Here is a 20,350-nt window from a genome sequence, read left to right as displayed (position 1 = left end):
CGATTCCTAGCCATGGTAATGGTCTTGGGGTGATTTGTCAGAAAGCAATATTGTTTTTTTGTCATTATTTGACACTGTATAAATATAAATTAAAATTATTTATTTCTTAATTTCCTTTTCTGAGAATTTGAAACTTTGGTGGGGACCAAAATCAGAAAAAAAAATAAAATGACAAAACTTGTTTGAGATTGTCAAATTACCCCACTAAATCAGTCTGTTCTCTCAGCGAAGTTGTCCGCGGGAGGGAACTTTAAATGTTTGCGTGTCCATGTCAGTGTTTGCCTGACTGGCTAATGCACCACTTGCCAATATGCTGATAATATTAGTGCCGGCAGCAACTGTATGCTAAATTACTGTCATATGTGGGTGTGCGAAAGTGCATAAATATTAGATTACTTTTGATGTACTACTCTAGAACTTTACAATTGACCGACAATTATTGATTATTTTTTTATATGTTTACTGAATTTTGTTACAACCTCAATTATAAATCCATAATAAAAAAAAGTGTTTTTTTTTATATTCAAGATAAACCCTTACCAAATATTTGGTCAGAAAAAGTGTCGAGATCCAGGTAATGATAGATTTTTTTTGGAAAAACTTCAATCAAACAAGCAATTTTGTATAAACCAGAAACAATACATCGTTAAATGATGAGTTTTGACAGAATCGTGATTCTCCCTTGCCAATACTTCTTGTAATAACATTTTATATTTTTATAAAATCGGAAACAATTGATTTTATAATACATGAAATTTGTTTTTTTTTAAACATTGAACCAAGAATTCATTTTTTTCCGATGGGCTGTTGCAAATTGTTTTTGTATGCATTTCCGAATGTGAGCAATTCTCTCCCAACACCGGAAATGGATTTTATTTGTATTAATTTTTTTTTTATTTGGCCTAAACTTTGTTGGGGCCTTTCCTCTTCCCTATGACCAAAGAAGCTATTTTGTGTCATTGGTTCTGTAACAATTCCAGGAATTTTCTGATCAATTTTGTGTCTTCGGCAAAGTTGTAGGTATTGTTTGGGACTATTCAGAAAAAGATAGGTACACGGAAAAATGATTTTTTGCCGATTTTTATCAACTTTTTTTTCACAACGAACTCACGTTCCCAAAATCCGTATTTTCGATTTTCGTGTTTTTTTTTTATGTTTTGGGGATAAAAATCCACATTTTTTGAGCCATAGAGAAGTATGGTAAATAATTCTGCCGCCGAATTAAACATTTTAGAAAAATATTGATTTTTTGGAAAGAATCGTTATTTTATTCATTAAATTTTTAGACCTATTTTTACGTAAAATTGAATTTGCAATCAAAATGTAGCTTACACATTTTTTTTTCATATAGGGCCTCGTTTACAAGATATTGCCACCGAAAGTTTGATTTCAGCGAAATATGTTCAGTTTTTCGATTTTTAAAAATAGTGACCATTTCAGATTTTTTCTGAGTCAGAAAATTTGCTATAAAATTGGCTAAGAAACATTAAAGATTGGACCTCTGGTTGCTGAGATACAATGGCTTGAAGACCAACATTTGAAAAGGGCATAATATTGAATGTTTGGCTCTTTTGAAATGTTAGACTTGATTCAATAAAAGTTGAAAATGTTGTTTTCAAAAGATCGTAAAAATTCACGAATGTTTAATTTTTGTTTTTTTTTACGAACAGACGATTTTTGAAAAAAAGCTTTAAAAAAAATATTGGTAAAAAAATATACAAATGGTTTTTTTAAGTTAAACTTTATTTACAATGCTAAAGTACTCCTATTTTTATAAAACAACTAATTAATTTTTAATAAAATGCTCCGTGTTCAAGTTTTAATCGTTAAAAGATCAATTTTAAGTCAAATAAAATATATTTCTGAAAAACGAGTGCCATTTCTTAAATATTATTTTTAAGAAGCTGAGGAATTCTTCCTGTCAGTAAACACATCGTAGTTGGGCTGGCCGCTTTAATTTTTATATTAAACAAATAGGCAAAATTCTCGTTTGTTTGGCAGCTGTAAGCTTAGTCCCATTTCCATTTATTTCAACAACTATAACGATTTAAATGACTTATTTTGCAAAACTTTTGAGGGAATCCTTAATTTAGAAATTAAGTAACTGGTTTCAGATTATAACGCATTTTAATATCTATATTTGACGTTAAAAAGTGAAATCGATATAAATAAAGATTTTTTTCAGTTAAAAACATGTTTGAACTATAAAAGGGCTACAAACACCAATTGTATCCACTAAAGTTTAATTGTATATTGTTGACTGCATTTTATATTTAATTGAAAGAAGGGAACTGGAATACTAAAAATATTGAACTTATTTTTCAGGAGGATTTCAAATTCTTGAATTTTAATTTGATTAGGGAAAATAAGAAGGAGGAATACAATATTGTTACTATTCAAAGGATAATCTAAACGTAACCACTCGCTCTACAACCCTTGGCGATTGAAGAATTGATTTGGTACGGTATGTCCACGCATCCTTCCTCCTCTGCTGATATTGTGAAATGTGATCCATTCACAGAACCTGTCTCTGCAGTTAATTCAACGCAAGATATCTGATCGCTTTAATGGTTTTGTTAAATGTGTGTTGTGTTCGATACGATATATCTAATATAAACTTTTACTTTTATTTATTTAATATGTCTCCAAATAGGGTAGAGGACCCAGTTTTCGCCCTGCTCCAGTTTTCGCCCACCTACTGGATTTTATCTGTATTTAGCAAACTTCTACAATTTTTTGGTTGAATTTATTATGCAGGTTTACATATTTATTCGTTTCTAGCTCTAATTAAAACTTTCCTAGTGAATTTGTATTGTTTATTAAGTTTTTATAAGCATTTCAAAAAAAGCCTTATTGCAGCCGCCATATTTTTGGTCAATTTCGACTACAGCGGGTAATAATGTTTATGAGGGAAAACATCTCATTTTGTCCGAAAAAAAATTATAAGAATAATTCATTGCTTCACTGTATGTCTGAATTTCATGAAAATCTAGTGATTTACCTGTTTTAAACGTTTACCAGAGGTTATTTCAATAAAATAAAGTGGGCGATTTCTGGGGTCATGAAAAAACATGCGATCCAATTTTCGACCAAGGCGAAATCTTGTATTGTGTTTTAAGATTTTAACTAGAACCAGTTTTCGTTTACCATAAAAACTTTCCTAAACGCAGCGAAATGTGCTTGAAAATATATTTGGGACATTCTAGATTATTTTTAAAAATTAAATAATCATTTTAATTACTTTCATTCATAAAGGGTTTTGGTTCAAATGTTGTATAAGTTTACTGGTATATAGGAGAACAAATAAAGCAGAGGATGGAGAAGTAGTTACACATGTGCTTTAATATTTTTATTAGATATTTTTTATTGAGTCAATTCGGGATCAATCAAAGCTCCCCTAACAAAATCAACAACAACATGGAGCTAATTGCCCTTATCTTGGGTGAACAGGGACACATGAATTCTATTACAAATTTTGATTCAGTCATATTTTTTTAGTGAGAGTGAGAACATGTTTTGGTTGTAGTTTTAGTAGACAGAGAATCTCAAAATAAGTAGGATATCTAAAAAAAACTCCTAGGATTTTTTGAACCTCAATTTATAATATGTACGACAAAATATGTGCACATCAATTAAATTTAGCTTCGGGAACATGTTGGGTATCAATAGGAGACCATATTTGCTTAGTTTTGTGTCATAATTTCATTTGATTTCTTGATTTTTGTCGTGGGCGAAAACTGGTTCCGAGGGTGGGCGAAAATTGGATTTAGAGGGGCGAAAATAGGCTCTTCAGAGCACTTTATTAAAACGCAAAATTTCATCAAAAATGAACATGTAAATGATAAAAACCTTGTGGAAACTTAAAATCAAATAGTTTATCAACGTTCTACAACAAATAGAACCAAAAACCATAAATTGTCATCAAATTCTCATCAAATTTCCTAGATTGCCACTATAAAGTGGACGATTTCTGGGTCCTCTACCCTATGTCATTTTTAATATGTGGTAATGTCAAATGAAACAAGTCAAAACAACTAACCCGTTATATAAACAAATAGAGTTTTTTTATGCTCTTTGATGATTAAAAACACTTCCTAAAACTGATATTTTATATTGAAACTCGTCTGTAGGTTTCCTTGCAGAGCGTTCATCAATACAAGTTTATTTTAGATAAAATGCCAAAGCAATGGGATGAAAGCAACAACAATAGGGTTAGCAACGTAAATTATTTTTAACCTGACAAAACTCAGACACTGCCTCGATATCCCACCGTGTGCGCCACCTCTGGCATGGGTAAACATTTCCAATTGTTTTGATTTACCGCACATTATGCAACACAAAAAAAAACTCCCGCATACAAATTTGTAAACAGACACCAATCAGATGTCAATCCCAATTTCGTGATCCCGGCGGAGATTCCGCGGGAAGATAATGCGTTTCACCTCCTTCGCACGTGTGTATTGCAAAAAAAAAACCTCGGCCTGCTGTGCTCGGTAGCTGTGTGTCACTCAGTCACTGCTTGACAGCACTCGGTGGGTGATTTTTCGGGAACGTCATCTTGGAAGCATTTTTGGCCAGGCCAACTTGATCAATTCCGTGCCAAAGGTATTTTTGGGGGGCAAGGTGGGGTCAAGTGAACCTATACGATGTTTTTAAAATTAGTTTCTAGAAATGAATTTAAGTTTTTGGATAATTTTCAAAAGGTAATTGAAATTGAAAAAAACTGACAACCCTAACTACAACGCCATGTCACTGACGGCAACGACCACGACACGCCGACTATGTTGGGGTCGGTTTGTTTATCACGCGAGAGTTCGAAAGATTTTTATTTTTGGCTTTTGTTCCGCTCCGAACCCCAAAAACCAAATGCAAGCAAAAAAAAAAAGAAGTCAAACGTTCCGAAAGATTCGCGCGCCGCTCGAAGAGCGCAAAAATAATCCAAATCCGCGCCAACCTCGAAAATCTCAACGTTTTTGAGACAAACTCGCGAAACGCGAAACCAGTCGCGTTTTGTTTTACCGTGTGAAAAATCGTCGCGCGCGATCGTTTCTCCAAAGTATTGCGCGTTCGCTGGTGCGTTTCTTGAATTTCGCGCCAAAATCCGTTGAAAAATATGAACTGGATTCGCCGCAAGTCGTCCAAATCGAAAAAGTCGTCCTCGCCGGAATGGCAACTTCAGGAGCGGCTTCGAATGGAGGAAGAGGTTAGTTTGAGTTTGTGCGTTTTCTGTTTATTTTTTGCGCCAAAAATGATCGTAAAACATGAAACATTCTCTCAAATTTAATCGGGCTGTTTATTCTTTTTTTTTCGGTGCGTTTGCTGAAGTGGATTGATTTTTGTTGTTTTTGCGGTGTCACTTGTGGGGGCAGTCGCCGATCGTACGCGCCATTTAATGGGATGTTTTATTTTAAGGTGAATTTAGAGACTTAAAAATAAATACGTGCCAACAGGAAGCGAACTTTTTTGCGTGCCGTTTCGGGGGAGGATTGACAGCCAATTTGCCGGCAACGCTACTTTGAATCAGCTGATTTCTGTTGCGAAGTTTGAGCAGTGACATAACTCTTTGAAAAAAAAATATGAAAAAATTCCAAAAATAAACCGTTGACATTTAATAGGTCGTTTGGGGTGACCCACAACCCGGAAAAGCAAATCATCACTTTGCTTTTATGTCTAACGTGCCAATGCCGCGGGTGCATTTCGAAATCAAAACCGACACTTTACAAGTTGGCGGTTGACCGGTAGCAAACCACCTCAAATTAGTCGCCGGACCAACAAGTGAAGCGTCCGAGTTATGAGGAAAAAATCTGTAACAGACGTAAATGAGTAGTAGCTTCCCCTGCCGAACACCAGATGGTTAGTGTTAGGAAGAATAGAAAAGTAACTTGTTCTTGCTGAAATATTATAGTGTGAAAACGCATTTTTTTTTTCTAATTGAATAGAAAACCTAGAAAAAAATACTCAATGAAATAGTTGGTTTTACGATGTGTAGAGTGCTTCTAGAACAAAGTGCTAAATAAATTGCATTTTGTACAATTCCACTTTGAAAAATATTTTTTTCCTGTCATTCTATAGTGACGAAACCACACTTCTGAAAAGTTCATTATGGCACTCATTTATATGCTTAAGTTTAAATTTTCAGCTCTAGTAGTAGAGCAATTCTCTGAGATTTCAGTCATTCGATTTTTGTATTTTTAATCTGGCTGAAACTTTTTGGTGCCTTTGGTATGCCCAAAGAAGCCATTTTGCATCATTAGTTCGATCATATAATTTCCCATACAAATTTGGCAGCTGTCCATACAAAATGATATGTGAAAATTCAAAAATCTGTATCTTTTAAGGAATTTTTGATCGGTTTGGTGTCTTCGGCAAAGTTGTAGGTATGGATATGGACTACACTGAAAAAATGATACACAGTAAAAAATTTGGTGATTTTTTATTTCACTTTTTAAATCTTTTAAATCTTTGACCAAGTTATGATTTTTTTAATCAATACAGATTTTTTCAAGAAATTGAAATATTGGTCGCAAAATTTTTTCAACTTCATTTTTCGATGTATAATCAACTTTGCAATCAAAGAGTGTTTTAGTGAATTTTTGATAGACTGCACCGTTTTCTAGTTATAGCCATTTTTAGTTAATTTTTTTGAAAATAGTCGCAGTTTTTCATTTTTTTTTTTAAATTAGTGCCCATGTTTGCCCACCTCTGAAAAAAATATTTTTGAAAAGCTGAGAAAATTCTCTATATTTTGCTTTTTTGAACTTTGTTGATAGGACCTTTAGTTGCTGAGATATTGTCATGCAAAGATTAAAAAACAGGAAAATTGATGTTTTTTAAGTCTCACCCAAACAACCCATCATTTTCTAATGTCGATATCTCAGTAACTAATGGTTCGATTTACAATATAAAACTATGAATCATTCGTGAAATTTTCCGATCTTTTCGAAAAAAATATTTTCAAAAATTTAAAATCAAGACTAACATTTCAAAGGGCGTAATGATGAATGTTTAGCCCGTTTGAAATGTTAGTCTTGATTTTAAATTTTGAAAATATTTTTCGAAAAGATCGAAAATTGCACGAAAGTTTTATCTTTGAACAAAATAAAAATTAAATAAAAAGACCGATTCCGTACAGAACTGCTAAGTATCGAAAATTAGTACTTTTCAGCACTGTTTTGATTTTTGAGTGACCTAACACACGGAAGACCAACCAATGCGAAGAAGTAAACGTTTCACTGAAAAATCATGATCAAAAGTATTTTTGGGAATTGTAAACAATGTTGTATACAACTTGTAGCAAAACTATTTTTTAATCAATCATTGTATTTATAAAAATAGCAAAACCTCCGTGGGATAAATGTACGACTTGTGACTTGAAACTTTTAATTTGGATTGAGATTATATTTTTCTGAGTCTAAATCGTTTACAAGTAAAACAAGTATGGACTGAGAAATTTTTCAAAGAAAAACAATAAAGTTTTTTGCAATTCCTAAAAACTTCCTTCGAGAGAAATTATAAGTCAATTGTTCATGTATTTTGTCAATTATTCGTTCAAATAAAAAAATGATAAAAAGTATCATTTTTCGAAACAACTGCTGAAAAGTACAATTTTTCATCATCCATTTCAGTGCTGAAAAGTAGATATTTTCAGCACTTATTTTGAAAAGTGTCACTATTCGATTCTGCTATTTTTGGTACAGAAAGTGGGATTTTTCGTCGTTCAAGAATAACAGGAAAAGTAAGTAGTTTCACGACGATGCAATTCCGAAAAACACCCTTTAAACAGAATTATAGGGCAAATGTCCATGCATTTTTCAGAATAATAAAAAAAAACTTGCTGTATTCTTCACGATTTAAAATTTGATTATTCATCTAAAAACTGTTTTGCCTTACTTTCAATGTTTTCATAAAGATTCTTTTTTCAGAAATGGCAGCACTGCCAAATTAATTACGACCATCTTTTGTAAAACATGTATAAAAACAAAAGAAGTATTTCATAAATGGATGAATTTCGGTCAGTAAAACCTTCTTAAGGTTATAATTTTTTTGAATATATTTTAAAGCTTTTTTAATGAACAGCTGTCGAAATTGTATGACGATTTTTATGGATGATCTGTTGGTTAGATTTTTGGTATGCAAGGAATTATTTCAGGAAATTTCCCAGATTTAAAAAAAATGGTGGTGGTGGTAGTATTTCTATAATGCAAAAGAACGAAAAGCATTCGAAAATAATGACCTAAAAGTGGTTATAACTTGAGATCGGTACATTTATTAAGAAAAAATCTGTTTGGTTTTAAACAATTATTAAATAAAAATACAATATTTTAGACATTGAAAAAACTATTTTTCGAAAATAAACACTTATCTCCGGAATCATATTTTGCAGCATGGCTCAAAAGATGTTTTTTCAGTTCCCTAAAAATACAAAAAATGTATTTCGGGATTTCAACTTTTCTAGTCATAAAAAGTTTTTCCGGAAAGTCCTAATCTTAACCTACAACCCGAAGATACCAAATTGATCAGAAAATTATTTCTCAAGATACAGAAGTTCATACATTTACATACCCATTCCATATGGCCAGCCCTTAAAACTGTATGGAGACTGTATGGAAATATGATTGCTGAAAATTGCTTCTTGGACATTGAAAATGTATGAACAAAGTTTGATCCAATTAAAAAATAAATCAAATTTAGAAATCGCGAAATAATTTGCAAAATAGAAGTTTCTAAGGGGGCTCGTCCATTAATTACGTGGAATGTAAATGTAAATTGTTAATTAAAGTTTATATCGCTTTAGTGAAATTTGTACCAGCCTAAAAAGTGAAAGAAACATAATTTTTAGTTCAGTCCTAGAATTGGTTAAATAATTTAAAAAATATATTTCTATCTATTTTTTTTTATGTTTAAAAATGCACAATGATGTTTTTTTATTTGCAATACAAATATCTGGAGTTTGTTTGACAAAAATCTGGAGGAGTCAGTGGTACTAAAAATAAAACACCCAAAATGGCATAAATGAAAATTCCGTTTGTTGGACCTTTTCAGGACAAACCCCAAACATTTCGATTTTTTTTGTGAAATAATATCCTTTCCAGGCTAGCTTCATTTAAAAAATTAAGACTTATGATTAAAGCATAGTTTTGCCACATTTTAAAATAAGGCTTACATTTTTTAGTAAAATCAAAAGGCGATGCTTTTCACCCCTGCTAGGTGTTCTAAACTATTCAATCTCTGATTTGTTCCTTATGGTCGACCTCAAACCATATGCTCTAGCTTAAAATAATATTTATTCGACTGCCTTTCGAAAACTAACCCCTTCCGATTTCCCCGCGGAGCATCTTTTTCCACTACTTTTCCTTTGTTTTCCACCGGCAACAGAAAAATATATTCAAGTGGCCGAATGTCATTCCATTGGTTCGGTCAGTTTGTGCGGTGCCTGAGCTTGGTGAGAGAAAAACTATCTTATGAATTTTTCGTCACACACCATTCATTGAAAGGCAGAGAGAGAGACTAGATTTACGCCTTGTTTACAGCCGAGCCGAGGTTTTTGGTACAAACTTTACTGCCTCCGCGATGATTGAAACAAGTTCGGAAAATGTGGGAAATTTATGCTCGACCAAGGAGGCGGTGCGTCGTCTCACCTTGTGGCAATGTTGTTTGTCTTGTCCAAACAGACAGATCCCACCACCGCGGTAAACAATGCAGCAGTTTTGAATGTTTCTTTGGAATTTTATGAACTGCCGAGCCGAACCGGACAGATGTTTCTCGGAATGAATGTTGAAATATTTTCTGCAAATTGGTCGAAAATTACCAAGATTGTCAAGTTGCTAACTAAAATTTAGATTAATTTTGACTGATTTATCACCCCAACTCCATTCAAAACAGTCAATTCCCATCGTGAAACAACGTAATCAAAAAGTAATTTTTAGAAACAGAAAAAAAACCGTTCAACTCAACTGACAGCTCAATATAGAGAAACGAAAATAATCCCACCAACATTCCACGCTTAATTTTCGTAAACAATTCTAAGCCAAGAAGTGCCGTCCAACCGAAGCAATATCTTTCTATTCCGACTTATGACACCTTCCTAATAACACCCGCACCTCAAAGAAACGAGGGGGTCATCGGGGCAAAGTGGATTGCATTCCAACCTCACGCCATCTTCACCCCCCAAAATTTTCCAATTTTAGTAGGTGCCAAAATCCACTTAATATCGAGCAATTTTCTTCTCTCGCGAGTCTTGGCTATGCATATTATGAGAAGGATGCAAAGAGTTAAGGGGAAGAAGCATCGGTTTTGGCAGCATCTTTCATCACTCCGTCGACGTCAATAAGAAGACGCCATGAATGTGTCGTGTGGGAGAAGCCGACGTGCACACCTCACGCTGATGTTGATGCTGCCACGAGAAAGATCACGATGACGTCTGATGGGTTGTGGGTGCTGCCACTGTTTTTTAGGTAACGGGGACAATTGAGGTTAAATCAGAATTTTAAAAACTTGATAAGAAATATTTTTTTATACCAACAGAGTGACAGACAAAAGTTTAACCAACTCAAACCCGTTTCCAACGAAAAGTGAAAATTTGACATTTTTTTTAGTTTCTTGTCAATATAAATATTTTCAGCGGCCAGCCCTACTGCACCCTGTTTACCGCTGAGAGGATTCGGAACAGATCACATTTTACAGAATCTACAGGGGAGGAAGCATGAATGGACATACCGTACCAAACACAAGCAAAAATGTCTCGCTTTATTTTTGTTGAATATTGTTTACGCACGCCTGCCAGATATATATAATTTTTACGAACGTTTTGAAAGAGTTTTTTTTTGCAAAATCTAAAAAATAACTACTTATTTTCGAATTTTAAAGCTATCTTGATGTTTTCAAAACAGATAATTTTTTTTTTTTGAAAATACTCAAATTATTCACAAAACTACGTTTTCCAAATAGGACTGAAATTTTTATATTTTTATAAAATGGGTATTGAATAATCAGGATTTTTCAGACCAATGAATATTTTTTTATATACTCAAAATTTTCATTAAACTAAGAATTTTCAAAGAAATAAACCTGATTTTGATTCTGTAATAATCTATCTTTGCACAAAACTTAACTTTTGGCACTTTTACGTGAAAATATTATGTATTTTCCAAAAAAAATGTGTTATTACTTATATTAATAATCACAATCTTGAGTTATTTTTTTTTAATACTTAAGTTTGTAAAAATGTTTAATGTTTGAAAAAAATATTACGTTCTAAAAGTATGAAAAGTCCTGATCATTCGTCATCATATTCATTCGATATCCATATTGTAAAAATCTAAAAAATCAGTCCTTTTTGGAAAATGTCATTTTGTCTATAATTCAGTATTTTCAAAAATAGAAGTATTTATGTTTGAAATATTGGCTCACTTTGCAACAAAAAAAATGGAGTATTTTTTTCAAGAAACATTGCACAGAAAAAAAAGTTGAATTTTTGAAGGTTAAAAATTTGGTTGGTTGAATAATGCTTGTTTTTTAGTAATATTACCTTAAAAAATATGTAAACATGTAAACCTGATGAAAATTCACTAATTTCTGATGTAATATTACACTTTTTTTAAACAAAAAATCAGTTTTTTTATGAAAATATATTATTCCTAAATATGGATTCGATTTCGATACCCGTATTATGAAACTGGTTATTTTGGAGCAGGTAAAATCCATATAACTCAAGTTTTTTCTAGAAAAAAATATTCTCTGCTTTGTAAAGATTTTCAAAAATTCATAATGGCTTAATAAATAGAATTCAGTTGAATTTAATAATCGAATCCCGTATGAATCTTCAAAATAAACTTAAATCACAATTCAATTTTCAAAGTGTATAAGTTTTCCGGAAATTTCAAAATCTATTTGAAATACTCCAAAATTTGATGGACGAACATTCGATGGATTTGTTCGTAAATTTATCTGGAAAGAGTAGTGCGTCCATCCCGGGAATTCCCGGGACAAAAATCCTGGGATTTTTCCAATACCTAGAATTTTTAAAATTTGTCCCGGGAATTCCCGAAATTGGAAAAAAACAAATTTTGGTCTGGAAATTCAGATTTGGTTTTAGGGAGTAGGTGACAAGTTGAATGCATAGTAATCGATAAGAATTTTAATGCATTAAAATTATTGTTTTATCATGAATCAGCATTAATTTGACTTTTTAGGGAAAATTGTTAAAATTTTAGTTTACAGATCCGCAAAATGCCTAGCGCTATAAATATATTCAATTTTATATACAGTCCAGACTCAATTATCCGAAGGCCTAATTCGGATAATCGAATCACGAAATTGCTGTCTTATTTTTGATTATTGAGCTTTAGTGTGACCCCTAAACTACTCTAAAGTGATTTAGAATTTTTTAATCCAAGATGGCGATGATGAAATATTGAAAAATGTATTTTTTCATTTATTAGGCAATTAACTATTCAAATTTGACTAAAATGGAGACTCGAAACTCGAATTTGATGTTAAAAGTAAAAAAAATAAAAATAAGGAAAAAAAATTTTTGTTCGTGATTCGATTATTTTAATCGTCGCAATCTGGGCCAAAATCAGGACAAATGTAAGCTAAATTTATTACAAAATGTTTTAAATGACTTCGATTAAAACAGGAACAGAACAAAACAATTAGTTCACAGATTTTTCCCCAGTTGCCGGTATTAACTGATAGATAATTTGTAAAATATGTTTTTTATAAAACATGAAATTTAAAAGTATCTAATTTAATTTTATTTGTTGTCGCTTCTTGTTTTTTAGACATTTTCAAAAAAAAACCAAGTTTTTCCAGTCATGTCATAGAAAAATATATATAAGAAATATGTTTATGAAAACTTATGTATTTTGTTTGAATCACATTGGATAAAACATTGTAGTCCATTTAAAATCCAAAGCACAACAAAAAGCATCAAAAATCAATTTTTAATTTCTTTTAAGTTTTTAAAAAAGTATCGTCCCTGTTAAGTTTAGATTATCACCAATTAATATTATTGAGCTAATTCTATGATTTAAAGTTTGAAATACATATCAAAAATAGAGAAAACATAGATTCCCGGAACTCCCGGGAAATTCCCGGGACTCCAAAAATATTTTTCCCGTTTCACGGGAAATTCAAAATCCTGGGAAAATTGGACGCCCTAGGAAAGAGTTATATGTAAATGTACATATTTTTAGGGGTTTTGTAAAATTATTTTTGAAATTATGGTTTATTTTTATGAAGCTCATTTAACCCTCGCTTCCCCCTCCACCCATTACCGGCTGCAATCCTTTCGATCTTTCGACTTGTCGTCAGTACCCGACCACAGATGATGATCGGTTCGGTAGCGATCTGCCGAACGAAAATAAAAACGATTATCTCGTCGCACCACACGCACGAAACGAGCCAGATAAATTAAGTTTGTGATTTAAAAAAAATCCACTCCCGATTGGCCACACCCGTTGACAGATTTATCGATTCGTATTGAAACGTCGTCAATTTCGTGATTTCCGAAAAAAACGAAATCGTGCTCGTTTTTTTTTTTTCTTTCTCTCGTGCGATCGTGCGTGATCGTCACTTTCATTCTCTTTCTCTGGTTCCATTCACATGCGATCTTCGCCGTCGTCGAAAGCGAAAGCAACCCCATTCGGATGTTTTGTCTTGGCCGCGCGAGGACCTCCGATCGTGGTCGGTTCGGTTCGGGTCGGTCAGTTGAATTGTTTCGGTCGGCGAGATCGAATCCGCGCTTCCCGATCGCGTTTTTTTTTCGCTCCTCGCGGGAATTCCAAAATGTGAATCCAGTGCATTTATTTAAGCGTTTTTATTGGGGTGTGTGGGGTTTGAGCAGCGGTGGTGGAATTTATCACCATTTATAAAAAAAAATATGGAAAAGATGATTCAAGAGGGAAAAGCGAGTGGAAAACTGTGAAAAAACGTTACGAAAATCTGAGTGCGCAACGGATTTATGGGTTTTCTGTGATTGTGTATGTAGAGTGGTTGTGACAAAAAGAGAGAAAAATAAAACGATTCTAACGACAATGATTGAATGGTGTCACATTTTTCGGGGAGCCACGTTTTTCAAAGAGTGCAGATTCACCACACCGCCATCCAGAATGAAAACAAAATAATAAATTGCACATCTATTGCACTTGTTGGATGTTATCAATGTTGTGGCCTGAACCACAACACGCCCTTTTTCCCATATTTACCATCTCTGTTTGGCGATATAAGACAATAAAACTTATATACGTCAACAGGTAAACGCAATGACTAAATCTAGGAGGTTAAATGAAGTTAAGTCGATAGGTAGTCAATTATAATACTAGGGAGGTAGTTGATCTACCGACATGGAAATACTTAATAAAGGTGAGCTCGTCCTTGGACGAGCAGAGTTGAAGTACAACGGAACAAGTGTACATTGTTTTATATTAAAGAAAGTCCGCGATAATAAATATTTAACATTTGGTGTCAGAAGTCAAAAATGTAGCTGAAGTAAAGTGATTTAAAAAAAGGATCAACGGCCAGGAACCCTGCAGTAAAAACGGACACGATTGGTAACCTATAATAAAAAATTAAAAAAAAAAAACATTAACAAACATGGAAAATTGGTTGAAATTTGAACACATCGAACTATTTGACGGTTCGGTGCAAAAATTAAAATCCTTTATTGAAATTGTAGATCTTTTCACGAAATTTATAAAACAAAAATGTAAATGAGAAACATTTTCTTACAGTGATTAAATACTGTAAACTTTCGGAAAATGTACAATATGAATTTAAAAACCAAAAAATTGATACTTGGGACCAACTTAAATCTTTTTTGCAAGATAGATTTAAACCAAGTTTAAAATTGATGTTGGAATTATTAGACGAAATGAATGCATCATCAATCAAACAAAATGAAACCTTAACTGATTTCATTGCTAGACTTAATTATATTCTGACAAAAATAAAAAACAATTGTGGCTCCGAATTTGAATTATTCCATCAGCATGCCATGGGTAAAGCTGTATGGAAAATAAAAGATTTGTTGTCCATCGACACAATTATTATTTTAGGCCAAGCGTCTACTTTAGACGAAATCAAAATTACTTTGGAAAAATTAAATTTAGGTGACAAAAAAATGTATGGTAAATTTCTACCATTAATTGACAGAGCAGGAAATTTAGAACAATTTACAGCTCAAAACAACGGAGTTCAATATTTTAAATTCAAAAACCATTTTCAACCATGTTTAAATTCTGGGAAAAAAGGTCCCCAAAACTTCAATCCCAGGTATAAGGGTAACAATTTTAATCCATTGCACAATAACAATAATGATGCAAAACAAGAAAATATTTATAGAATCCGACAACAAAATAACATGAATTACTTTCACGGTAAAAATAATTGGAAATATTTTGTTCCTAAAAGGGAAAACATTCATAATAATGTTACAAAAATTAACCCTAATTATAAGGGTAAAACTTTCGTTCCATTTTTTAAAAACAAAAGACCTTATTTTATAAACAATTACGATAACAACAATAATAATAATATGACGAATGGTAATTTTCAAAATAACAACTCTCGCAACAATGGTTATAATAACACAAATAATTGCCACAACTATAACACAAAGAATAATCATTACTGGCAAAACAGTATGCCAAAAATAAAAATTATTTAGCGAAAAACAATTCAAATGATGAAATCTCGTATATTCAAGCTGAAAATTTCAACAATCCAAATATCAGTGAAAACCTTTGTGACAATACTGAAAATCCAATTCTACATAAAAATCAAAAAACAGCAGAATATGAAAATTATGGGGAAATCAAAAATAATTCAAAAATTTTCGAGCTTAGCGAAAAACATAATGAGCAAATTAAAATTATAAAAAATGAAGATAAAAAACAATGTCAAAAACTAGATTACCAACAAAACAAATTTAAAAATTATTTCATTGAAAACGAGAAAAATATTTTTTTAAATAAAAATGATCACTTCTACCAACAATTTATAGAATACTTAGATGATCTAAGTAATCAGTATTCTTACTGATAAACAAAAAAAAACACACACACACACACACACACACACACAATCATGATAGACATATCTTAACCATCAATTATGTTGATATCTGGCCAATATCAATTATCAATGAATGTTAAAGATTGACTCTACCTGAATCGTAAGAACAAAACATTTTAAATCATATATATTTTTCCGGAGAATACATCTGATTTAAATATAAGTTCAGCAAAAGTATAATTGAAAATTCTATGAAAAGCATTCAGCGTACACAAAAATGAACCAAAGCAAATATTTTTGCTAAATACAAAATCATTTTCAATACAAATTATTCGTAAAAAATAAAAATAAATGGTTCAGAACATATAACAGATTGAACAAAGAAAAATGCTATGCAAAAGCTAAAAGTAAATCAATTCATTATATATATTATACAAATATTACAAAAATTCAAAAACTAGCAAAATATTTTCCTAATTTAAAATCATAGTATGTCGAAAAAACAGGCGAGCAATCAAAGATATCGAAATCAACCTTTTAACACTTCAAATTTAATCAATCGATATTGTAAATATGATTTAAGTTTGATTGATTTAATTTGGTTTGTAAAAATCAATTTCATATCTTAATTTTAAAACTTAAAAAAATAACCATTATATTTTGAATAAATTTCCAATAAAAACACTGCAAAATAATGTTATGTGTTAATCAAATATTCACACAAAATTGATTCATATTTTCCACTTTCAAATCAGACACAAGAAATAATCTTAAAATTATATTATAATAATGAAAGTGAAAAAGTATTCAAACTAACAATATACATTGAAATCTGTTCAAATAGGTTTACTAATTGATCGATTAAAAAAAATAAAGTTTTTCTTTTAAAAATTTAAAATCAGATGTCATGAAGCAAACATCTTAACAGAAATGTTTATTTCATTTAGTATAATAACTAGTTTGTTTGAAGTATTTTAATACAACAATTTCTCTCATTTTACTTATTTAACAGTAAGTTAGTTCATAACAAAATAAGGAGATTATAAATTGTGACTTTATACTCAATAAACATGACTTGAATGAAAGTATTAAAAAAGGAACAACAAACAATTTCGTAGATACTTATGAATATATAGATCCCTTAAAAAAACGTTACCAAATATGTATAAAAGAGAAAAATCAGTTATTATTCATGAAAATATAAATATTATAGTTGTACCAATTGAATTAAAAAAAAAACAGTTCAAAAATAAAAAGTAACACAAATACATGCATTATTAACACATTTCAACATACAACATAATTATAAAATACACTAAACACTAAAATACACTAAAAACACACATATAAACACACAAACAAACATCTTGATTATCATTAAACATAGTTTTGAAATTTTATAAAATACATTTGTAGTTAAGTATAATAAATACAAAGTAAATAAGTAAAATCTGCATAAGACAAAACTTATTTTTGTAGGGGGAAGGAGAACCCCACGTTCAAATCTTCAGAACCAAACAATTCTATTTGTTTGCCATCTTCATCTTCATCTTCATCTTCATCTAATCGTCGTCGAGATCGTGGTCGTCATCAAAAGATTCACGAAAACGAAATCGTTAATAATCGAAACGGTTCCAAAACAACAACATCAAGACATCTTCAGCACCATCATCACAAAGTGTATTCACACATTTTCAACGCCTACAGTCATCCTACACATTTCACATTTCAAATATATTTTATTGAAATCTTTCAAATTTTAGGAAATGTAATCAATGTATCTAGCATAATTTTCGCGTCTTTCAATTGTAAAACATTATTTTTGCTGTCTAGAAAAAAAACATATTAAATTTAAAGTAAAATTAATAATAGCAAAGTAAACAAAAATATGAAACGAATCAGTAAACATAAAAATTGATTTACTACTTTTATTGTATCCTACTAATCCCGAGTAAACCGCGGGTAATCGGTTCCATCAACTAACATTAGTTTAAGTAAATTTTGTAAACAATATGTACCAAACAAAACAATACCGTATTTCAGAAAAAATCAAAAACATCATGAAAACTTATGAAACAAATGACAACAATCTACATAAAACAAAACCTCTACAAATTCAGACAACACATCTATAAATGTCACATAAATAGGTTTCAAAGTATTGTAGCACTATTGACAACATTAAATGATAAGATAAAAATATCTCTTAGATAATAAAAACCTTTTCCGAGGGGATAGTGATGTTGTGGCCTGAACCACAACACGCCCTTTTCCCATATTTACCATCTCTGTTTGGCGATATAAGACAATAAAACTTATATACGTCAACAGGTAAACGCAATGACTAAATCTAGGAGGTTAAATGAAGTTAAGTCGATAGGTAGTCAATTATAATACTAGGGAGGTAGTTGATCTACCGACATGGAAATACTTAATAAAGGTGAGCTCGTCCTTGGACGAGCAGAGTTGAAGTACAACGGAACAAGTGTACATTGTTTTATATTAAAGAAAGTCCGCGATAATAAATATTTAACATCAATTGCGGGAAGAAAAGGCGGAAGAAAAATCATCAAAAAGAAGAAAGACGAACTTCAAAGTGGGAAGAAATTTACGATGTTGGGAAATGCCACTCGGTTTAATCAGCCAATGTGGTTGGACATTTGTGCTCGTGGCCATCGTCGTCGTCGTCGTTTGTCGAATTTAAAGACATCTGGTTGGCAGACGTGACATTATAGAGATGAGAGAGTGAAGTTTCGATGAGCATTCGTGATATATGGTCTGATTTTGAAAGATGATGGAATTAAGATCTAATCTGAACTATTTTATTAGATTTTTTTTGTGCACAGAATTCTAACCCATCGAATCCATGGAATTGTGATTTCAGATAAATATTTGGTTGGAAAACAAAACAAGTGCCAACATCAGCATAAAATAACCCAAAAAAATGCCTCGTGCTGATATGCCAATTGACTCTCACAAGATTTGGGATGAAACTTGCGTAAAATCAATTTTATAATTTTCCATTTCTTACAGATGAAAAAACCCCTGAAAATCGATTATTCAGAATATTATGCAATCCTACGACAATATTTGGACAAGTTAAAAAACAAGAAAAAAAGCTTGGTTGAGTGTAAACAAATCCGCGATTTTTTTCCATAATTTATGGACCCAATTTAGATAGGTTGTAAAAATTGCTGGTTAAATATTACCTCTCTTCGATGTAATTTAACCTCAATTTATGTGAATAAGTAAAATCGCACATAAGGATTTGTAGATTGATACGTTTTTTGAGGTAATTTTACACATTTTTTGACCCAAAATCTGCCAAAATATTAGGGGAAAGTGGGGCAAGTGTAACAAGCTAAGGTAATGCTCGTTATAACCCATTAAAAACGTTAAAAAATCTGCCGGATTTTTTATAATCATATTATTCCAGGTCTTGACTGAGACTGTGATAGAACAAGTTTTTTTTTTAAATCCTGTTTTTTAATGTAAAAAATTGATTTTTTTTTTATTTTCCGTACGTTCTACTCAACTAGTGGGGCAAGACGAACAACCCGGTGGGGCAAGAGGAACAATGCATGAAACAACATGTTAATTTGCTAACAATTGAACTGTTATCAATTAGACACATCAGATTAGAATGTATTTGAAACGTTGCTTTCATTTTTAGATGAAATAATGATATTTTACAAAAAAATCGATTGTTTTTACGAAAAAAGTTATTACTTATTAATTAGATGATAAATAGTAAATTTTCATAATACCACTATATTTTGCATGGACAATTTTTTAACCATTGTTTATCAGTAGAGCGTCCAATTTCCCGGGGTTACAAATTTCCCGGGAAACGGGAAATTTTCAACCAATTTCCCGGGAAATCCCGGGAATTCCCGGGAAATTTAAATTTATTGAAAATTGTTTTGATCTTGGTTCTGCTGCAACTTAGTTGTTTACAACAGCGACTGAAAGGCTAAAACAAGTGTGAAGATCAATTAACAGCTTAACTGCATGTAAAAAATCATAAAACTGCAAGAAAATGTTATCTTTTTCTTATTTTATAAGCTCCAATAGTACAATAAATCAAAAAATAATGTCATTTTTTTTATCAAGCTAATTAGACAGTGAGTAGTGAAACAGCATCTAATTCCGTCGTACCTCTTATGTTGAAAGGTCAGCACTTTGACGTTCAATTACAACTCATTGAAGGCGATTTCAACTGAAATAGAGTGATAAATAGCTCAATAAGAAGTGAGCAAGCAAGTTACTTTTAAAAGTTTTGCAAAATTAGTTGTCTAAATAGAAAAAAATAGCAAATTGGATGGAGTTAGGACCG

At 31.6% G+C, this 20,350-nt stretch overlaps 1 protein-coding gene across 5 annotated transcripts in view; it reads left to right on the top strand.

Moving 5' to 3' along the window:
- The window catches only part of LOC6031149 (serine/threonine-protein kinase N), a 167,960-nt gene that overhangs the window by 113,789 nt on the left and 33,821 nt on the right, over positions 1-20,350 (top strand). The gene's annotated exons all lie outside the window — the stretch shown is intronic.

The sequence above is a fragment of the Culex quinquefasciatus genome, chromosome 3 (genome assembly GCF_015732765.1).
Source record: "Culex quinquefasciatus strain JHB chromosome 3, VPISU_Cqui_1.0_pri_paternal, whole genome shotgun sequence".
Taxonomy (NCBI): Eukaryota; Metazoa; Arthropoda; class Insecta; order Diptera; family Culicidae; genus Culex; species Culex quinquefasciatus.
The sequence above is the reverse complement of the archived record's forward strand: the minus strand, read 5'-3'. Positions and strand labels throughout refer to the sequence as shown.